Source organism: Saccoglossus kowalevskii, chromosome 2 (genome assembly GCF_978046115.1).
Source record: "Saccoglossus kowalevskii chromosome 2, keSacKowa6.1, whole genome shotgun sequence".
Lineage (NCBI taxonomy): Eukaryota > Metazoa > Hemichordata > Enteropneusta > Harrimaniidae > Saccoglossus > Saccoglossus kowalevskii.
Genome location: NC_140642.1, coordinates 23,815,783 through 23,833,170, shown reverse-complemented (window position 1 = coordinate 23,833,170; position 17,388 = coordinate 23,815,783). Strand labels below are relative to the sequence as shown.

The window sequence follows — 17,388 nt, the reverse complement described above, 5'->3', positions numbered from 1 at the left end:
ATAATTATAGCTTTAAGGCGCTTCTCCAAGTCATTTCGTGACAGTAACTATTTTGTTAAGTATTGAGAAGATCAATATATTTGAAATCATACAGAACATTGGGATCGTCATTGTTCACTCAGGAAAAAATCTAACCAAAATAGAATGTTAATTTCAGCGGTTTAACAAGGGCAAATAAAAGAATGACTCCATATAATACAAGAGAACTGGTGATGGTTGTAGAACCATAACTGCCTCAGCTCAAAGATTGTTATGTAATACAGGGGAATGTGAAGGGAAATTTATTGTAATGTTACCTCTGTGCAATTTACAATATATCTGCATTAATCTTCACTGTGAAGGAAAATATGGGAATTGACTTAAATGACTGGTAAAAGCAAGGCTGGTCAAATTCTGCGAAATAGTTGTTAGCATTTCCAGATACGCAATCGACACATTGTGAGATATCAAAATATGGATGATAAACAGCAAGTGATATTCCAGAGATGTAGTTGGAATTGAAGCAAAGGAGTGACCTATTAATCCATGAAACATACTCACACATATCCATACATATCATCCTGTCTTATTGTGTGTGGGCAAAGCTGTCATGCACACAATCAGAAAAATATGTTATTACTGTAAATAATTATGAATAATAAAACTGAAAATAAAAACTATGAACAGTTAATAAGGAAAATATGTAATTTGCTATGCAGTTTCCAGAAAATTATTACAAGTCCCAGAAGTCGTCAAAACGTACAGTTTGGTGATAGAACCCAAATGAGAAGTCTGGAGTCACAGCGAATACTCTCTAGCGAGTCACCCCACTTAAAACGTCATTACTGTGCCAATGACATTGAACTTTGCTCTTCCATAAAGCAGCAGTTTGCATCTTCAAATAATCAAAATAAACTTGATACCCTGGCGAAGCATGTCTATTGTTTCACAACGACTGTCCCAGAAGATTTTCGTCTTCCAAATTTCTCAAGATAAACGTCCCAGGGTTGTTTTGTGTACTAGAATGACATGTTTATTGGCAGCATTTCTTGTATTAATTTCCATTGCACAAAAAAAAGAAGAAGCAAATACTGTTACTGAAGCACAGAATTTGCATGAATTTTTCTCCCCGCCCATTCACGCAAACTGCAAACCAGTTCAATTTCCTTTCATTATTACATCCAAATGTCATGATATTTAATATTTAAAACCCACCTTTATTTCACAGTCACTTTAGTTTTCGCTTTTCTAAAATTATTTTACTGATCAAAAGACTTTTCACTCCCATCATGCAATCTCCCATAGTACCTCCGCAGACACAGCGGCGATCGCCAACATATCTACAAATAACCTCGCTCTCAGGAGCTGAGGAGTCAAAAGACTTTCCACTACCATCATGCAATCCCCCATAGTACTTCCGGAAACACAGAGGCGATCGCCAGCATATCTACTAATAACCTCGCTCTCAGGAGCTGAGGAATGAAGAGCTCCACGTCGACGACTTTGTTGACAGCGGAGCTAATAAAATGACTGAGGGCTTGACCATTAAAAACTCTGGAGGGTAGACTTGTGCAAATTATTTTATCCTGCACCTAGTTATGGGCTACATTATATATATATTTTTTTTACTTTGACATTTTCAAGTATGTTTCAAGGGATATGTTTTTCTTAATATATTTTTTCCTTAACTTCTTCTTTAAATTTGTTTTACAAAGTTGTGTTTATATATATATATGCTATTCAATTTCCACCTTCCTTTCTTTCGATTGTCAACCTTTAATTGTATGGTGTCAATCTGAGCGTAACCTAATTCGTGGTTATGGGGGCACTTTACAATGATGCCATTACCGCGTTGCATTGTGGGATATGTATATATGAGTAACGACGGGCGTTGGAATACAGTGTATGTAAACCTGTTGTAGGCAATTAGTCCGTATTAACACCGCATATAAAGTATTTTGAAGTCTGCGTAACTGGTAAATGTTGTCGTAGATGGCGATCTCAGACACACGGTGTGTGTCTAAGTACGAAACGTGAAACCCGAAACCCGAACCCGACACATAGCAACCGCCTTGATGAATGTATTGTGACGTATTTTGACCCCGGAATCTGACCTTCATTTCACTCACTCACCAGTCACTCCAGTTTTTACTTTTCTAAAATTATTTTACGATCAAAAGACTTTACACTCCCATCATGCAATCCCCCATAGTACTTCCGGAAACACAGAGGCGATCGCCAGCATATCTACAAATAACCTCGCTCTCAGGAGCTGAGGAATAACTCCAATGCTAACAATTTCTCCGATTGCGCCCTCATCGACAAAACAGACTTTGTATTTTGTTTATTAAATGACACTGCCTTATTGTTACGAGGTCTTATATTCTCAGTCCACAGGGAGTTTTTGGCGTATTTGATCCAGAGTTAGCGGGACCAGCGCAATTCAAACGTGACCTTGATAATAGGATTGTGTTCAAATAATAGAAGCTGACATTTTTGGACTAACATTATGTAATTGAAACACAAAATATAAGTATTAGAGGGATTACAAAAGAGGATATAGTTAATATGGGCAGATGATTTGCTGGAGCTGTTGGTAAATTTATGTAATTGATTTTGCTGTGACAATGTATACATGTATGAACAATTATGTGAATATGGTGTTGTGTGTTATAGGAAGTAGGTGATGTCTTAAGTCTTTTGGTTATGTCATTTGAATCAAGAGGGTTAAAGTACTTGATCGGAAAGAATGATTATATTTGTTCTTTGGCAGTGAATGGCTTATCTGTACTTGACTGTGACCCACCCACCACTCGATTGTAATTTGGCCAGCTGCTATTAGACATCACTCAGCATGACTAGTTGGAAGACAACCATGTAAAAATAGTGTGAATAGAATAAACGTCTGTAATGAACAAGGAAAAAATAAAGTTTTTATTTTTTATCTTAACCATCAATATACAACAAGTTTACAAAAAAATTCGAGTAAGAATAAAGTAAAAAGTTGAACCAATAGGAGATACAGGTGATGGTTGAATTATCTCGCCTGGAAGAAAATAAAAAAACAAGTGGTAAGGATTATATATTGTAATGAATGATTTGAGTAAGGTGTTGAGTAGAGGAATGTTCAATAGGAAGAACATTGTTGAAATGCTTTGGATATGATTGGACTTTCCATAAATTAAATCTTGAGGCACATTGTAAATACCGGTAACTAGTGAGAGGATGCTGAAAGCACTACTGTGCATTCAAGCATCCTCTCAATGAAAACACAGGTTATGCACATTATAATGAGGTAAAGTATATGTGCAGCAACAATAAACTGTACAAAACCAGTAGTTAACTGTTTACAAGACAGTATTATAGACCCATATCGTGCAAAGTTACAGGGTGTTGTACAAATATACCCCCTTACTTTTAGGCTATTGTATGTTCATCCAACTGTTCATTCAGAATGAATAAGAAATAAAGTAGGTGCAAAGAGACTATATGGAATGTAATTGTACTTCATAGAGTTATCAATGATGATATCAATTCCATCAGACTGATAGAACCGGTAAAAGTAATGAATTTATCGCATGGCAATGGTAATGTGTTATCTGACATATAACCGGAGTGAATTGACCATGTGCAAAAACAGCATTGTTGGTTTGCATAAGACAGCCCACATACATGCTATAAGGAGTAAACTTCTTGTATCACCAATGACAGGGCTGTAAATGAGTCAACATCAAACCAGAAACATAGAATGTAAATGCATGGACCTGTTTGTACAGAATCCCAGTTCATCCCTCATTATTTATGTGGATCATGTTAAAAAGATCTCAAACTATTATGAGGCCAATGAAAAACAAATTTGGTGTTTCCAGTAAAAACTATTGGGTAGTTAGGCAGATATTTTATTATTTTAGATTTATTTTTTCCCCCAACATGTTCAGTCTATATCAAATACAATCATTTTAAACAATTGTTTTTTTTTACATGATGATATTACTATTAAATTTTGTTTATTTTAGAAAAAGGTAACTCATTTCCATAATAATAAAATTAAGGTTGAGGTGAGTGGCATGAACTGTTGATCGGTGGCACCATTTCAAAAATGGCAGCTGGCAACAGAAAAACCTTCACTGATGTACATGTGTATGTAGTGAGCACAAGGAATTGGCCCCTATCAGTTACTGCCTAATAAATGACAGTTATGTACATTCCTGCTGTGGCCATTTACCTACAGTAACAACATCACAAGCATGATAAAAGTGTCATGAATTTGTTTTTGTGTATCTGTTAACCGACTTAATTAGTTGATTATTAGCTAAATTGCTGTGTTATGTCTGTCATCGTTTAGGCCTATTTGAAGTTTTGGACGGAACTTGGCTCAGTGATTTGGAACTAATTACCAGATAACCGTCGCGATTCTGACAGTTGGTATCCATAGTTATTAATGTAGTGAACGATTAATCAAAAGATATGACGTATTCAGTACTTAGTGTGATTGGCTTTATGATTGAAGGTTATGCCCTAGAGTCTTTTACTGTTTTGTGATTGGTTAGAGTTTTGAAAATGAATAAAGAGAGTTTGAGTTGGTCTTGGCGAGTACTCCACGACAGACGCAGTCGAGAGTCCAGTCCAGGGGCGAGCCTTGAGGCAGTCCAGTTTTGGGCGAGTCTTGGTTCAGCCTTGTGAGAGTCTTGGGGACTTTTCCCCAGGGCGCTGTGTCTTATAGAGTGCTCCAAAAGATCGACTAAGACGAGAGTTGAAACGTATTTCGTTGTGTGTGTCTTATTTGACTGTAAAGCTAAAGTGACTTTCCCGATCCCGTACCTCAAAAGGACGAGATAGAGAGACGAGACGAGATTCCTCCCTGACAAGTGTGGAGACCCCAGAGGAAAAGAATTTCCCCCTGATAAAAGCCCCCTGATGTACACATTGCAGCTCTTGCTGTTTCTTGCATGTGACAAAAATCCGCCTAAATCACAAGAAACTTGTAGTGAGCCAAACAATGATCATGAAAGAGTAAGAATGAATACAGCCAGCCATGCCAATGTGGTGAATCAAACGCAATTTCTTGCATGACTTTCTGCTCAATATTATAGTATGTGGTAGCCTATGCCAAATAATCAATGGTGTGGTCACAAATGATCATGAAGATTAATCATGATCACATACTTCATATACATTATAACATTACATTAATGGGCAAAGACTATAAATCATATCCATGCCCCTAGACATGGCTACATCCGAGGTCATCATTTTGCCAATGCCATTCTTGCATGTCATTATTGCTGGTTGCATAGACTAGACTATTAATGTACACGTATTTGCACATATCGGCCTTAATTGATTTTAGATGCTATTTTATTGAGATGCATCGCGACAACTGTGGCCGTGAAGGACCGGTAGGTTAGGTAATTGTTACTAGTCGCACCGTGCACACACATGAGTTCACAGGCCATAGGCCTAGAAAATCGCTGTCATCATTCATATACGATGCAATATTTATTTTTGGTCATTAGTTTCTCTGATTCATGACATCATGTGCCAATAAATCCTGAAAATTGGCTTTGCTAAGCGATGCGACAAACAATTTATTAACTCATAACAACCTACTGAAGGAGGTTAAAGGTTACAACAACAACAAAAATTACAGATAAAAATTAATCAAATTACAATGGCTAATAGTTTAAAGACAACCAGAAACAGACTAAATTGAAGTTAGTAACGGAAATATATAATAAAGTAAAATGAAACACCAACAAAAAACTATAAACTGAATATAAAAACAAAAACCCAATGAATAGGTTTAAAAAAAAAAGTTAATGACTAAGTAGGTGCTGCTGTCTAATAGCAAAGCTGTATTTCAGATATTGTGCCAGAGGAATTGCTAAGTTATTATTTGACATTATTTTTATGGATTTATTTTCAGGTGTGAGATTAGTAAAGTCAGGAATAATCTTTTCAGCTTCATTGTATAAAATGACCCTCTCTTTACTATATACTGGGCATATTATGAGGAAGTGATGTTCATCTTCAATATCATTTTTATTACACAATTTGCAGATTCTGTCGCTACTTTTGATTTTGTTGTGTCTTCCTTTTTCAATTTCTAAACTGTGATTGCTCAGTCTGAATTTAGTTAGGGTACTTTTCAGTTCTTTATTTTTTAGCTTAATTAAGTAGTTTTCCAAAATGAAGTTTGTTTTAAATTTTTTGTAAGTCCTCAGTTTGTTTTTTGTATTAGTGTTTTGTCTGTTATCATCATTAATTGAGTTAATCCAATGTTTTATAAATACATTTTTTATTTTATCATATATCCGTGACATTTGTGACGATTTTAGCTCATTATTGTCAATATCTGATAGTGTTGTATTTGTAGATTTCAGTACTGAGTTAAGTTCATTGTACCACTTACTTTTTATAGTCTTGTTAAGTAGGAGGGCTTCCTTAATAATGGGGTTTTGAATTTTGTTTAGGTGGTTTGTATATTTTATTAACTGTTTTTTAATGAATAAATCGATAGGATATCTACCCAACTCACTATAAATTCCCAATTTCGGAGTGTTTTTTGAAACGCCTAGGATGAAGCGACAAAAGCTGAGGTGTACATCTTCTATAGTAGAGTTGAATGAACTTTCGTCAGCCCATACTTCACATCCATATATAAGAATTGGTCTTATTAGTTTATCAAACAATGATAACAATAATGAGGGACTGAGGCTTTCATTATGACCTAATTTGGCTTTCAAAGAGAATAATGCTTTCATTCCTTTGTATTTCAGATGTTTCATAGCAGCTTTAAATTTTCCATTAGGGCTGAGAACAATACCTAAATAATTATAATTTCTCACGATGTTAATCTCATTCCCTTCAAAAAAGAATAAATCACTGTCATAGAGTTTATTATTTTTATTAAAAACCATAATTTTTGTTTTGTCTGTGTTCACAGCGAGTTTCCATTTCTGTGTGTATTTTGAGACATTATCACGGGCATTCTGGAGGCCACTTTTGGATTTAGAAAGAATAACTATATCATCTGCATACATTAGACAGCTGATTGGTGTGTTATTTAAATTAGGTGGATCACATGATTCATGGTCCAGGGTATTAGTTATGTCATTAATAAAAATGTTAAAGAGTGAAGGGCTCAGATTACACCCTTGCTTAACACCCAGTGTTGAATTAAATTGATTGGTTAGTCCATCTTTCATTTTTATTTTATATTTTATATTGCAGTACATACTTTTTATAATTTGATACATTTTTCCTGTCACCCCACTGTTTAATAGTTTCCAGAATAGACCATCATGCCAAACACTATCAAAAGCCTTTTTCGGGTCTACAAAACAGGCATAAATTTTGTTTGATTGCTTTAGCTTCTTTTTTTTTCATTCACTGTATTTTCATGCTGATTGTTGTTGGTGTGTTTTTCAATAATAGTTTTCAATATAAATAGGTTGTCAGTTGTACGACGACCTTTTCTGAAACCAAACTGTTGGTAGGACAAAATGTTATTTTTCTCAGTAAAAGTGGTTAGCCTTGTATTAAGGATACTTGTAAATAGTTTGCCACGGCAACTGGAGATTGCTATTCCCCTGTAGTTTGAGGGATTTAATTTAGATCCTGCTTTATGTATGGGTATTATTAAACTTGTACTCCATGCATGTGGGAAGATATTTGCATTGTAAATAGAGTTAAATATTTTTTTAATAGGTTTGATGAGGTAATGTTCACCGCATTTTAGCATCTCATTACAGATTTGGTCTTCTGCAGTTGATTTGTTGTTTTTCAATAATCTGATGGCTTGTTTAATTTCATTTTCCTGTATTGGTCCATTCAAATCAGTTTTACTATCATCAAGTCCCTTAATTTCCCTATTTCTAAGATCTGATATGATATCGTCTTGTTCTTCTGTATTTTTACCAGGTTTAGAATTTAATAGATCTTTGAAGTGTGTCAACCATTTATCTTGTGCTATGCAATCAGTCTGACTTTCGTGTATTCGTGTCGTTGTTGAGTTCACTTATTTTTTTCCAGAATGATGAATTGTTACCTTGAAGACTCTCAATTTCATTAAGCTGGTGTACTTTAAATTGTTTTTTTTTGTATTTGAGGATTTGTTTAAATTGTTTACGTGTTTTGAAGAATTTACCTCTAACAATAGGGTCATTAGGAAATCTCTGAATTAATTTAGTATGCATTTTAAGTTCATTACGTAATAAATGGCAATCTTTATCAAACTATCTTTGGTTGTTAGTTTTTTTATTTATTTTATTTTTTATTATTCTTTTGAAGTGGATTTTGTTAAGGCTTTTTTCTGCCAATTGACATAGAAGTGAAGAGAAATCTGATACCTTTTTGTCAGAGTTCTCATGGTTTGCCGACATAAATGTTTTGATTTCATTACATTTTGCTAGCTCTAAAGCAGATACAAATTTATTTTTTGAGTCACTGTCCCAAATAAATTTAGTTGGTAAGGGATCCAATCTATTACTATGATTTCTTTGAGAATTATTTGGGAGGTCTGGATTTAAGCATAAAGATAGGATAATGGGACAGTGATCCGAAATGTGGCTTAATCTATCAACTTTGAAATATTGTACATAATTATAAATTGATTTAGAAATGACCCCAAAATCAATTGTACTACATCCATTGGGTGAAGAATAAGTGTATTTACCTGCCGAGTCCCCAACTGTCCTGCCATTTACAATTACAAGATTACATTCAATACACATTTGGGAGAGTTTTCAACTCTACCAAATTTGTTAACACAGGATTTTGAGACACTATCCATATTATTACGTGGTTCAAAATTATCATTCACATAATCCAAAGAAAGCGGAGTGTGTTGGTTTATGTCTTCATTAATAATGTCAGTTAATTCTCCTATTCTAGAATCAAAGTCCAATAACAAAATGACGTTTCCTTTAGTGGAAAAATGGAGTATGTCTTTTTCTAGGTTGTGAAAAATATCCGTATCTGTTTTTTTTTATGAATAATAGAATTCTCTGGTGGTATGTACACACATCCGATATAAATATCCTTCTGTATTTTAAACAAATCTCTATCAATTTTACACCAGAGAAAGTGGTTTGAACAGTTACTGACTTTGTGTATGTAGTTGTTATATTGTGCTTTGTATAAGACAGCAACACCCCCTCTAGAAACTCTCTGCTTACTAATATCTAAATTTCTATCTTGTCTAATAATTTCAAAAATATTTAAGCTACTAGGCAAAGTAAAAGAACTATTACTATTTAACCAAGTCTCCTGTAAACAAATAAAATCAAGAGATAAAATGAGACTGGTAAATTCTGTGTTAGAAGTTTTGTTAATTAACCCATTAACGTTCCAACTGCCTAATTTAAATTTAGATGTTAATGGGTGCATACTAAAATTATAAAAGAAAATCAAAACACAAGAATCGTCTCACTTTGAAATGAAGGTAACTTGGGAAAGATACTAGATATTATTATCATATTCAAAATTCAGGTTACTTACGACAAGTGATCAAATAATTAATTCAATTTCAGGACAGCTTAGAAAGAGTTCATAAAGTCAATGAATTTTTCGAATTTCGAGAACATGTCTGAAGAGTTCATTGTACTGGATTGCGAGCGGGGTCTTGTGTATGTTGCTGGATACTGTTCCGTCTGGCGTTGGTGGCGCTCTTGATAGTTGTTCCTGTTGCGGTAGTTATCACGGCCTTCATTGCTGTATTGGCGTCGAAAAGTGGGCGGCTTTCTGGAAGAACGATTGTTGTAATAAACTGGTCTGCTACTGTTTGTAAATGATGTACTTTCTCGCACTTTATTCTTCATGGTTTGCTTGATGTTACGTACAAGACTAGCGGTTCCTATCTTGTTGATGTGAATGCCATCTTTGGAATACATGTTGCGCGATCTTGATAAATCGTCATGATTAATCAAAATAATAACATTATCATCGCGTTTATCAACATATTCTCTCATCAGCTCATTGGACCTATTTATGTTTGTATTCATTTCCTGGTCATTGTTGTGACGTGATAATACTTCAGAGAAAATCACTAGTGCATTCGGCATGTTCTTACTAATAGTGTCTATTATTTCAATTGCTAATAGTTGACACTCGTTAGGTGACAGTCCTTCACTCAAATCATTTGTTCCTAAGTGTAACAGAACGGTGTCAGTAGAATTAGATGTAATAGCTCTAATGACTTCAGATGTATGCTTGAGTGTGTAGGTCTTTATATGATCTACTGAAGTACGTGGGAACATGCGAGTAACTGAGATGTTGCGCGTTAGAGAATCGCCAAATAACAGCCTCGTTGCAGTAGTGTCGTACTTAATTGAGACCTCCTCTGGCCAATGTAAACTGTTGGAGGATGACGTACTAGGGCTATTTGTCGGTTTTTCGGTTGTTGAGGTAACTGGTTTACTGATTTTAGTATTATCGAGGGACTTCACGTGATCATCAACGCAATCTTCGGCAAATGTAATGGGAAATGAGGTTGATGTAGGAATATTAGTTGGCCTGTACTTAGATTGTGATTGTTTGTCAAGATCTGTTTTGCTATTAGCATCTTGGTTCAGAAGCGCAACACAGGAATCACATTTCCTATTCATATCTTGCAATTTATTGTTCACTTCTTGTAATCTTGCCTTGCTCTCAGACTCGGATTTTTCTATTAATGATTGGAAGTGTTCTTTCGTGTTTATTAGTCTGTTTTCATATTCGGCTTTTAATTTGCTTTCAGTGTCGGTTATTTTTTGCTTCATCGACTCTTCCATTTCTGACATCATAATTTCGTATGTACTCTACTTCTTCAAGCTTCAGTTTCGTTGAGTGTTCTATATTTTTTATATAATTATTGACTTGTAAGTCAACAGCGGTCTGGACAGCTAGGTTTTTGTTGTCAACTAATTGAAGTATTGAACTTATTGACTTCTTCAGCTGGTCTACTTCCCCTTTCACTTGCTTATTGTCTTCTTTTGTATTGTCTACAATGTCCTGTATTTCATGTATTTTAGTATTAATTACTTGTTTATCTTCGTTGAGTTGTTTTAGTACAAAACACTGTATGATCATAGCATGGTGTGCAGAGTTTTAGAGGTAAAGCAATTGTTAAGAATATATTAAAATTTGTGGAAAAAGGGCAAAGGCTCTTACCTTAGTACAATTTCTGTACGGCGTCCTGGGCTGGCTGGCAAAATAATCACGTCATCGAAAGATGCATGTACGTGTACTGTAGACAATTTCCATGACGCCGCATTGCATGTGTAGAGTCAACGTCACGATTTCTGCGTTTCAATTTTTCTCCACCTTTTTCAACAAATAATTCACTTTTTTCTCATGGGAAAACGTCGTCAATCTTATTTTATTAGCCTGAACTTTGTCTTGACAGCGCAAATTATACCCAAATAAACGTCTTTGGATGATTTCTGGCACCCAAAATTGATTCTCGACTCGCGTTTAGGAATGACCTGGTGCTCCAAAATTGACCTCGAATGAAAATACTGCCGCCTACGGCGGGTCCCGGGATCATTGCGTCAAGGGTAAAACATCGCCCTCCAAATTCCAAATCGACTTCTGGAAATGTTAATGAAAAAAAACACTTCGGGAAACCAGTGAGTGGCCAGTGTCACCAAATTGCGGAAATTATGTTGATTAATTAACACCGCATGACATCGAGAATTTGTTTTGGGCTTCTCCCTCACAACACCCTCGGTGTTTCCTTAAAGCTGTCACCAAATGATCAAATACAAGTTTAATAGCAATATATAAAATATTCTTATTTATAACAGATTTAATTCGATTATGTGTGCGCTATTTGACTTTGCACTTTTGTAGCATAAAGCACGTTACGTCAATATTGTTCTCGAATGGATCGCATAAGATGATAGTATTCATAGATTCTTTGTGTGCTTCACTGCCAACTTTCGACAACTTTATTTTGGAACATCTCTGATCATTTCGTGTGTTTTACTAGATGTTAACGTCGACATAGTGTTACGACGGGCCGCCGATACACTTCAACCAGAGAATACACGTAGGACGTAAGTTTCAAATTGGAACCATCGCGGTAAGTAGCAAAGTAATGTAACCGGTCACACCTAATGCATTCTGTAATAAACAAATAAATCCAATATATTTCATAAAATGCTAATGCCGGATATTATGATGTTTAATTTGTGCGTTTAATCTTTTGTCGTTATTTGGATGTGTGTTGTATGGTATGCGTGTACAGCTGATAATATAATACGACTATCGCCGCAATGAAACTTTAAAACATATACTCGACCCCAAACCTTGTTTAACGTATTTGTGCAAGGCAAGGTTCCAGATATTGAATGTCGCTGTTGTCTCTCCCGAGTTTTGATGTGCAAATTGCACAGAAGCCATATTAATGTGTGGGACTACATGACAGCCCTGTGTGGCCACATCTCTGTCAAATGGCGCTATGCTATCCTGGCATCGACCAGAGTCGGTCGAACACAATCACCAGTGACCTTAACCAAGGTTCCCCAAAGTCGCATCCGTTAGTGAATGAATCTTGGCTCGTGGGACTGGCCTTCCCATTGAGTCTCAGGGTAGGGGTCGACCCATTTTGGTGTTCAGCCTGAGGTAGGATTTGAAGTTGGGTCTACCGATCATGAGCTTGATGCAACAACCATTATACTACCAGTGACCAGAAGAATAAATTCCCTCTCACTGATAATTTCTCGATTATATTTCCAAATGTAATATATGCAAGCAGTTGTCAATGAAGATCCAATGAAGGATGACGCCATGGATGTAGATGAATTCACCGGAAGCAGAAGTTTGAGCTATGTTCAATTCGTATTTAGCACTAGAAGTTCGGTTTCCAACAACTTGAAAGAACCAGTACAGTGCCCCCAAGAAAAAAATAAAAAAAATGGTAACTTCCATTAAATGACAAATGCTATTCGCTAGTTCACGGACTTTTACCTGTAATGAGAGCCGTTTTTTTTCTTTGAGTTTGGATTTTTTTCTTCTAGCTTCTGCATTCTGCAGTTGACAGAGACATAAAAGGGAATGAGAACATTTTACCAGATACGTATTATTCAAGCCGTATAATGTGCAAGTATGGGGAAAATATAATACAACTGTTAAGTTTATAGCAACTCCAATGCTTTACATATTAAAAATAAATCAATCAACCTAGAACTCAAATAGCATCAGAATCAAGTGTGAAGTACTATGTAAAGTTACCATTGTTCGGCAGAGCTTTGCTCTACATAAATTGAGACGATATGCATATGACACTAATGTATCCAGTAATTATTTTACAATGTTTTGTATTTTTCCAGGTTTTTGTTTTCATGCAGCGGTCACTCTGGTTCTCTCTGTTTTTCTTATTTTCTGACATTTTTCTGATCGTCTTTCGATGATTTACAAATAAAATGCAAATAAATGTAAAATAACAAATATTAGCTCATTGGCTGTTGATCGCTGATGAATAAGAAAGTGTTACTAAAATGAAAGTAATAGTAATTTCTGGAATGAAATGTTGTTTTCACGATAGTAAGTTGTTTCTACGCTGTAGATGATTTAAGATACTGTAAAATCATGGCAGGTGCCTTTATGTAAAATCTTGAATACTATTTACTAAAGTTATTATAATTAGAAAAATAATTAGAAGCCATAATTTGCATATTGATTAAAAGGTATAGTTACTATATTAAACCCCTGATTGGCATGTTAAATATAAATCATATTTATTATTCTGAATCATAGTTTGCATATTAATTAGAAATCATAGTTTGCATATTAATTAGAAATCATAGTTTGCATATTAATTAGAAATCATAGTTTGCATATTAATTAGAAATCATAGTTTGCATATTAATTAGAAATCATAGTTTGCATATTAATTAGAAATTATAATAATCAGACTAACCACTGCATAATGCAATAAAGCAATACTGATAAACATGCATAAAACAAGTTTGTACAGGGTCGTGAACTAAGTGTTTGTTTTATATTAGAAAATCGCAGTGTATCAATTGTCGAAACACATATTGCTTTCATCGGATTCGCCAATGTGCACTTGAAGATTGAACGATCATTTAATGCATAATTTTCCAGCAGTGTGTCCCCATGGAAATAGGTATTTCTGAACAGACGATGGAATCCGACGTTTTTATGAACACTCTAAATTATGGCCTTGTATCACAACCTTTCAAGTAGGTGTAAACAACGAGCGTTGAATTCTGAGAATGGGATAGTCTTTACCCTGAAATCTTTGAACTTATCTATGTCAATATTTCACTGTAAATAGACTGACATTGTCTCAGTTCGTAGAATTGAGAAAATCCGGCGATCTATAAATAGCAGGTAATTCGTAGAATTTTATGGCAGTTATTTCGTAGAATTTCGTACGTGCTGTAGATACTAGACCGATATACGTGCATGGTAACACTGTTCACATTCCATGTAGCTGTAGTTGGGCGTCGTTTTTAGTCCATAAGAGTGCACTGACCTTTACAGGGACAGATAATATGATTGGCTTGACCTAAAACGACGCGAATAACTATGCACAGTGCTGTTTAATATTGATTTCAAAAATCGCCATAATAGTCCTAATTGTAATAACAGCGGTCACAAAATACAATAGCGTCACCCCGTTATCTTGTGTTTCAATTAAGTATTCAGCGTTTAAATTGAAATAAAATTGAGTGCATTTCAAGAGTGCACGTTGCCAACGGTACAACGAATTATTTGAGTGTAGGTCACCTCGCGTATATGAACGTTGTGCGCATGTCTATTATTACTTGTACCGAGAAAGTCGATAAATTTCTACGAAATTGTTGCTATTTTTAAATCGATGGATATTCCATTTTCTGCGAAATTAGTGTGCGCACAGTTGCATCTAAAATTCGGGGGGGGGGGGCATAATCAGTGGCCTGGACAACTTCAAGTTGCAATAGGCACGTTTAATCTCCATGGTGATTTATATAAAAATATACAAAATAATCATAAAGAATAGAGGGATGATGTGATGATTTGAAGCTATGACGTTTAGTTTAGTTATTTGCATAATGACATTGATACATTGCATGGAACATCTCACGAGAACTTGGGCTCAGTTCCAGACCTTGCAGTAGCAGTACTAAACATCTTAATTACAAGTGCTCTTCTCCAGTGCGTTATTCTAGTTATCTCCTCCTGGATTCTACCTTCTACCTTGAGAAGTCTGTTTAAAGATGAATATTCCCATAGTTTACTCAGGACAAATGTTGCCACAATAAAACGTTAATGTCAGTAAATCACTATACATAATAACGAATAAATCGGAGATCGATTAGTATACACCTTACCCATGTAATCCTCACTGACCCAACCCACCTCAGTCCGAGTGCGCCCTCGTCGACAAAACTGACGATGTACTTCGTTTAATACATACCATTGTTTCACACCGTCGATATCAATCAACTGCTATGTTTTTTTGTCACACACACACACACACACACACACACACACACACACATACAGGTGTCCCATGAATTGTGGAGCCACCATACACATGTCCCATGAATTGTGGAGCCACCATTGAATTAACTTTTAATATAGTTGAATTAACTTTTAATATAGTTGCGATATGAACTCGATTAAAACGCGTTCCTATATAGGGTTGCGTTTTAATTGGAGTTTAATTAAACTCAATTACAATGCAATACAATGGAGAATTGCACTTTAATTAAACTAGAGTTGAATATCCCGTGACTGAACATAGAAATGTTTGCGAAGCTTAGGTTTAGTATCGGGGAAGGTATGGTTCACGTTATATTAATATTAATTAATATTAATATAACGTGAACCATACCTTACCCCGATACTAAACCTAAGCTTCGCAAACCTGACTTAAATTCGATTAAATATTAATATAAATTATGCAACATTGTGGAGCCACCAATTTGGGGCTCCACTTGTACAAAGGGCTCCACTTTGTTTGTGTGTGTCTGGTCTACTGGCTCTACTTCTACGTTTACACTTTGTTTTAAACAGCAAACAATGTGGAGCCCGAGTGCAAGGCTCCACTTTCAGGAGTGGCTTCACATCGTTGGTGTGTAAACAGGCCAATGGCTCCACATTTCATGGTTTACCAACACACACACACACACACACACACAATAAAAATTTACAAGGGTACAGCAATTCATCTGTGAAGTTGAGAGAACCTTGTTTGTGTTATGTCATAGTGTATTTCATATGTACGTAGTACGTAGTGTATAGAATGGCACGGTGTATACACAGTCAGCTGGCGCACACGTGATAATAAATAAATACGATATTTACTATATGGGGGCCGCCATCTTGAATGCAGCATAAAATTAAATAAGAGACAAGTTGTGAAACGCGTTTTTCAGATTTCTACAAATCAGGACAAAAATACCAATCTTTCACAAAAATAAGGTCCGTTTGAGTTATATTAAGCCAACCGATAACAAAATTCGGCCGAATTCGTCGTTTTTGTGTGGAAAAATCCCTTGCACACGTCACACGTAGTTCACTATGATGCATACATATATCAGGTGCGATTTCTACAGGTCATTGTCCTGCTTTACACCAGGATTTACATGCACCACGTGACAATACACAGCCCGCGATGGGGCTGGCTGCAGAGAAAAAAACACCAACCCAAAGCTCGCTATATTCGTATATATTCAATGGAATATTCTTTAAATATTAAAGGTAATAGATCAATAGATCATACTATTTATGTTGTTGTTGAAAAATGCTATAGACTTTGCAGTACACTTCCAGTGCAATTCGTCATCAGTACGTCACGATTATTTCACTTATTACTGTAAATTCCTTTTTTTTCACTTGGGATTTTATTTTTGCTATTTTCGCAGATGAATGAATCTGTTAAAAAAAATCAAGCGAAAATACATCTTTTCCTAATTTTACATTAAGCACATTAAAATATCAGTGAAAATAACCCTTTTTTTAGCGAAAATGATTAATTCTAGCTAAAATACAGTAGTTTGCAATATTTGGTTGTTTACGCCATCGTTTCGAAAACTCGAGAAAAAAAGATTACTCATGCAATTGTAATCAAATGGAAGTTACTCCAGCTGTAGCCATAGTATGATGAGTCATGTACCAGTACACAAACTTTGTTGTGTATGCGATGTGAATAATTATCATAATTAGCTTAGAACTCATTGTGAATATCCTTCCGCGCATTGTCAAAACACATGCAATCAGATAGCCAATGGCAAAATATAAATAAACATGATCACGCATACACATACTATGTAATATTACTATTGCATCATCCGTGTTTAGGTCTATTTTAAATGTAATACATGAATACATTCAAGAACTATTTGAATACCTCGCGTATGAACACATCCAATCAGTGTGTGTGACTAGTATGGCTAACTGGTCGTATAGTAT

The 17,388-nt window shown here is 35.3% G+C and overlaps 1 long non-coding RNA gene across 1 annotated transcript; it reads right to left on the bottom strand.

Moving 5' to 3' along the window:
• Positions 1 to 2,890: 2,890 nt before the first annotated feature.
• On the bottom strand, positions 2,891 to 11,176 carry LOC144342812 (uncharacterized). Its single transcript, XR_013418825.2, has 2 exons — positions 11,131 to 11,176; positions 2,891 to 3,025 (listed from the first exon to the last, which is right to left on the bottom strand). It is a non-coding gene; the product is annotated as an uncharacterized LOC144342812 (long non-coding RNA).
• Positions 11,177 to 17,388: the final 6,212 nt, after the last annotated feature.